The 6,058-nt window shown below is 39.2% G+C and overlaps 1 protein-coding gene across 4 annotated transcripts in view; it reads right to left on the bottom strand.

Moving 5' to 3' along the window:
• Window positions 1–6,058, bottom strand: part of Mindy3 (MINDY lysine 48 deubiquitinase 3) — a 75,628-nt gene that overhangs the window by 19,952 nt on the left and 49,618 nt on the right. The window lies entirely within an intron of this gene.

Raw genomic sequence — 6,058 nt, 5'->3', positions numbered from 1 at the left:
ACCCACCCACACACACACACACACACACACACACAGTGTAGATCCTATTAGATGGTAGAGACTTTGTGTCTGGAGGTCAAAGCTCAATAAATGAAAGAAGAAAATGTATAACTATATTTATTTCCATAATTATCAAAATTAGGGAATTAAGATGTATTATGTATATTACCAACTTCACATTATGTATTGCAGACATAAACTATTTTTAAAAAGAGAAAATTATCTTCTAAAATGAAAATATAAAACATACACTAATCTTCCACACCTCCCCAAAAAGAACTGAACTGTAATTGAGTAAAGAGATTCTATTGATGTTATGCTAAATTACTTAAGTCAGTAGGGTTACTTTTAAGTATTTTCTTCATCCCTAGTGGTACCATTTAGGAAACACTTTTAATAAGTAGGCACAGAATTTGAAATTCTTAAGATACCTTCACTAGGAAAATGCCTGAATTATAAGAATCAAATATCTACACAGTTTTAGTTACCTATTTAGGCTCTGACTTACCATCATTCATTTTCTATATTAATAAGATGCTTTGGTCAGAACATAGCAAACAATTTCCACTTAGCCAGTTTACTGGTCAAAAGGGATTAATAAACAATATGGCTTTTAAAATTACCTGGCCTCACCCACCTTATCTAGTTAGCAAAGTGCTACTGAAAAAGAGGAGTGGGCTGGGGGAGCAGTAATGGGGCTATCTAATACCCTACAATCACCAATCACGTATCGTTTTCACATAGCTCTGTGTTGTCAGCGTAACTATTCACTGATCACCATAAACCTTTTAAAATGTAACATTAGCTACCCTTTCAAACATGAAAAGGTCTTTGAAATTTGTTCATTATACTGTTCAAGAGCACTGTGCTTTCACGAGTAATTACAGAACCTCCAAGAGATTTACCGAATGACTTACCAAACTTCAGAAATGACACTGAAGCTCACACTTCATAGTGTCAGTAAGTTAAAATGGTGGATACTTTTAAAGTAAAATTTTATTTTAAAATTGCTTTCTAATCTGCTTTACACTGACTCTTTGCTGGTTAACTATAGTCACTTGATACTTGACTGCTTTGAAACTCTTTGAATTTGGTGCTCTATATATTTTTTTGTTAGGGATCAAACTCAAGGCTTTGTTGGACCCTAACTCTTAACTCTTTGAATTTGGTGCTCTATATATTTTTTTGTTAGGGATCAAACTCAAGGCTTTGTTGGACCCAGTACTCACCCTTTGGTACTCAACTTGCAAGCTGGAATGAGTTGGTGCCAGCTGCCTTCTGCCTTGTTACCATTTCCAGACAAAATAACTAGTTTGGTGGTCATCACTCTGGTACTTACTGTGCTTTGAGACCCAATTGAGGACAATCGCTGAGGTACCAATGGACTCACAAAACTGATTTGGGGAAACTGCTAAGAAACATCAAATGCTCTCAAAATGCGTACTATCACTCATGCTCAGGTGGAGGTGACCTGTTTCTTTGCCTTTGTTCTCCAAAGGAAGGGCAAAGCCCTAGGCTATCTCCAAAGAAGTCCACCGTGTGGCACCAGTTTGTGTTCTATCAGCAAAGTCTCTGGTAGGAAACAAAGAAGAGCCTTTCCAAGTTCTTCTTCCAGAAAAACAAATCCTAAATAGATAAGTAGATATAAGGCAGTAGGAAGAAATATCTCTGAGGGGTATGAGCTACTCTTACCCTGTAAATCATTAATGTTATTAACATTGAGTAGGCTTGCTCTTTCCTCTATTACCATACCTGTAAAACTCACCTTAACAATCTTTTCACAGCCTTTTCTCGGGTTCCTGCCAGGGGATTCACTCAACACCTAAGGTGTCCATGCTGGTCATGACTCTGCTATACATCTGGAATGCTATGGACCACCTTCAGCGGGACTGAGGTACCAGTCCCTTTCGAGTCGCTCTCCCTGTTCTCTCACTGATATAAAGAACCTAGTTGAGAAGAGCTGTTGGCATTTTAACTACTGTATTTCTTCAAGAAGACAGCTAACATAAGCCACTATCTCTTGGCATATAAATACATTCTTAAAATGCATCTGGGTTGTACAGATGGTGGAAATTAATATACACACATAGCTGGGTCAAAGGCTTCAATCTGATAGCCAAAATCTTCCTCTGTATTTCTAGGTAGAGACTGGATCATCAGAATCCTGTTCAATCCCCTGGCTGGACACACAGTAATATTTAGTGGTAGATGGCATTTTTGTCCCAGCTCCTCCCTTCCTTTGAAAGGATTATATATCCCTGTCCTGAAGGATGTTTTTGTGGCAGGGTCTCCTTACTTGGCCACTGACATCACGTTTGGCCAGAGAAACACAACTGAAACAGCAGGATGCCAGATCCTAGGGGAAGCAGCAAGCACTGCTGTCTGGCTGTCCCAGGCGTCTTGTTCTTTGCCCTCAGTCAGGGGAACTTCCCCTCCGCCCAGACCTTAGAGGGGGCAGTCATGAGCATCCTTGCAGCCATTATGGACAGTGCGGAGGGGTGAACCAGCAGCAGTGGCCTGTCCCAGCACAGGCAACAAAAGGGTCACTGAGGAGAATTTAAATACAATAACCGAGACTGCTGAATTTCTCTTTATCATCAGTGAATGCAGGCAATTCTACAGAGCAGTGGTCAAATATTCTTCCCACCTGGAAGATAGACTCTTCTCATTGCCCCCTTCTTAAACACTATTGTGAAAACCACTGCCAGTTGAGGGTGTCTGTAACTGCGGCAAGCTGACACATGCATTTAACGCCTAATGTTCTGGCTGGGATTCGGTTCTGTCTGTGCCATGTGTACTGTATGTGCTTTCTATTCACATCAGGCCTACTTTTCCTCTTGTTTCTTCCCTCATGCTACCCAGAGACACTGATTTTAACCACACAAGGTACAAGGAAGAAGGAAGGAAGTTGCCACAAATACCAACGTCCTATGTTCCACACAGAAAGGAAGCTTAGGTCCACTAGGTCTCAGGAATTCACCCTGGGTGGCCTTCACTGGTACAAATAAAGAGCCTGGCAATCCTGTCACCTTTGCTAATATTTTAAACTGTTTAAAAGACACAGGACTCAAATTGATAATATTTTCTAATGCTACTGTGGCTTTTGAGGTTTTTACCCATTAGAGGTCTGCTTTATATTCATTCATGTCTTGGATATTCATGTTTAGCCTTTCATATAGAGATAAACTGTCATAAAGCAGGGATGATTTGGGAAAACTTTCATATAATAAAGATGATGGGAATGAATCTGATGATTCAAGCTGATGTGGGCTTCGCTGATATCCTAATATCTTAAGATGACTATCATGGTTAATTATAATAAACTAATTACTGTTCTCCAAATACAGTCTGATCTTTCTCATGCATCCCTTTGTTTTTCCCCAAAACCTAGAACAGAGCCATTATTTCATATGAATCTAAAGCTTATGGTGTCCTTGCATGCTTGTTTTTTCATGCATTTCATTTCTTCTGCACGCAACCCTCCCTTCTTCCAGTCTCTACTCCACTCTGACAGAAGAAAGAAGTTAAAGGCATAGTTTAGGAGTCAGAATTCTGAATTAAGTTTGAGTCCTGCCTTTAGCACTCACTGGTTTATGATTTCTAGCAATGGCTATAGACCAGTGGTGGCAAACCTATGGCACGCACGCCACAGCAGGCTGTGTGCTATCACTGAAAGTTTGAAAAGGTTCACCATCACTGCTCCAGACTGTTCACTGGAGAGTCTATAGCAGAGAGTGGGTTTGAGAATTAAATGAGGAATGCACATGAGAGACTTAGCATAGTATCTAATACACAGACAACACTCAGTATGTGATGGAAATGTACTATTAATCATTGCATGTCACTGGAACTGAGCACAATGCCAAATGTTTGCTCCATTGAGTACTGCAGGAAAACAAAGATCCATCAGGTAATGTCTCAAAAAGGTGGGCAACTGGAGCAGCAGAGGAGCAACAAGGAAATAGAACTGGCAGCCACACTACAAAGGGTGTCAAGGCTAGACCACGAATGTTAAACAGAACTTTAATAAGCTCATTCTAGGCAGTGGAGAACATAAGCAAAAATGTACATACATGCACACAAAAGGAAACCAAGAGAGATCAAACTTGTTATCACGTACTGATGGTTATACATTAAATACATAAGATTCTGCCTACTGTGCTATCAACTCCACTGGCTGCCATTTTCTTCCTTCACTTATGGACACACAGCTAGAGGTGTGGACTCATCAATAATCAGTCTAACAAAAACTCAGACTTTATCCACGACAGGACACCTTTATCAGTGATTGTGTATCTTTAGACAATTATTTGGCTTTTATCACAGAAAATTCAGAAATACAAAGCCCAGATACACAAATCTAGCTGCATGAGGGCATTCAGAGTTGTGCAGCAAAGAGAACATAAAGTTAATTAATGTTGACCTTAAAGATGCAGGAACATGTATACTATAATCTGAAAGATTTCCGTTCAAAATAATTAAAAATTAAATGTTTTAGTGTTATGGTAATACAAATCATTGTTTAATCCTAAATGAGTAATAAAAAATGATTCTCAAAGTGTGCTATACAGGTAGGAAACAGTTTGTGGTTAAAAACTCATGTTTTTTAGTACTGAAGTAATTAAAAATGTCTAGTCATGAAGACTTCTTCCCACCTTTGCCAAGTCTTTTACACAAGACTGATTTAAATACTTTTGTTACCTTATTCTTACTTTAAGAAGGTAGCTGTTAAAATCACTCAAGTTAGGGACCAGGGATTTATCTCAGGGTGCTCCTGCTTGCCTCACAAGCACAAGGTTCTGAGTCTAATCACCAGTACCAAAAAGAAAAAAAAAAAATCACTCAAGTTATAATTTAGACTTTAAAACAAATACTTTAGCCCCTTAAATCCATTTCCTTTCTCTAATAGGTAAGACATCAAATCTAAACATCAAACTCTAAAATCTGGTAAAATCAATATATGTGAACACTAAACTGCGTGAAATTATAAGAAAAAAAACCTGTTAGAAAATGCTTGTGAATTTTCTTGTGACAGTAAAAGCACGAAAGCATCTTCTTTGCTAAAGCAGCACCGTGCACTTTTTTAGTGCCCACCACTGAGGGATCTCACGGTAACTCAAGAGTTCTTCCAAAGGTTACACGGAGAGTGACTCACGAAGCAGCCCGCTGTGTGACCATCACTGTGCCTCGATCCCAGTAACCGACACCACTGCAACCGCCATGCCCGGACACGCAGGGACAGTTCAACGTTTTGTTTCTCCTTCACATTAAATTCAGTTTCTTTACAGATTTTGAGTTTAAATGGGAATGTGTTTTCATGAGTTCTTACCTGAAAGGAAACCCGCTTTGGAGTATGGAAGGACAAAGGTGACGGCAGGCACACATATACAAAGAGTTCTTTCTAACCACAGTAAGAGGGAACAGAACAGGGATGTAAACTCATCCCAACTTCAAAAGGAAGTTTGAAATGGATCACAAGGAAATTACTCACTGATCTTCTGAAGATGAAACTACATGCTTTAGGTAAGGTCCAACTATTTTCATATTCAGCCAGCAGCTGTCACCCCACAGTGAGATTCAAATGCACAATCAAAATTAAGACACATTCTTTTTTTTGTGGGGGGTACCGGGGATTGAACTCAGGTCCTTGCGCTTGCAAGGCAGGCTACCGAACCGCTGAGCTAAATCCCTGGCCCAAGCCACATTCATTTTGCCCACCATTTATACGCAGAATTCTAATGTTAAAAGTATCATATCATATTTTAAAATTTAAAGACCTTATCTTGACTTTACATTGGAAATTATTTTCATTATTAATTTTGTTTAATTTTTTCTTTTCTTTTTTTTTTTTCCTGGTACTGGGGATCAAACTCAGGTCCTTGTGCTTGTGAGGCAGGAGGCAGTACCACTGAGCTAAAACCTCAGCCTCATTATTAGTTTTGAAAGAGGAATTCACGAAAGTGGTCCAATTGTTTTATTCCTTTTTTTTTTTTTTTTTTTACCAGGGATCAAACTTGGGACCTTTTGCTTGCAAGGCAGGGGGGGAAAACTGAGCAAA

This window comes from Fukomys damarensis, unplaced genomic scaffold (assembly GCF_012274545.1).
Source record: "Fukomys damarensis isolate Sample0158 unplaced genomic scaffold, DMR_v1.0_HiC HiC_scaffold_37, whole genome shotgun sequence".
Taxonomy (NCBI): Eukaryota; Metazoa; Chordata; class Mammalia; order Rodentia; family Bathyergidae; genus Fukomys; species Fukomys damarensis.
The sequence above is the reverse complement of the archived record's forward strand: the minus strand, read 5'-3'. Positions and strand labels throughout refer to the sequence as shown.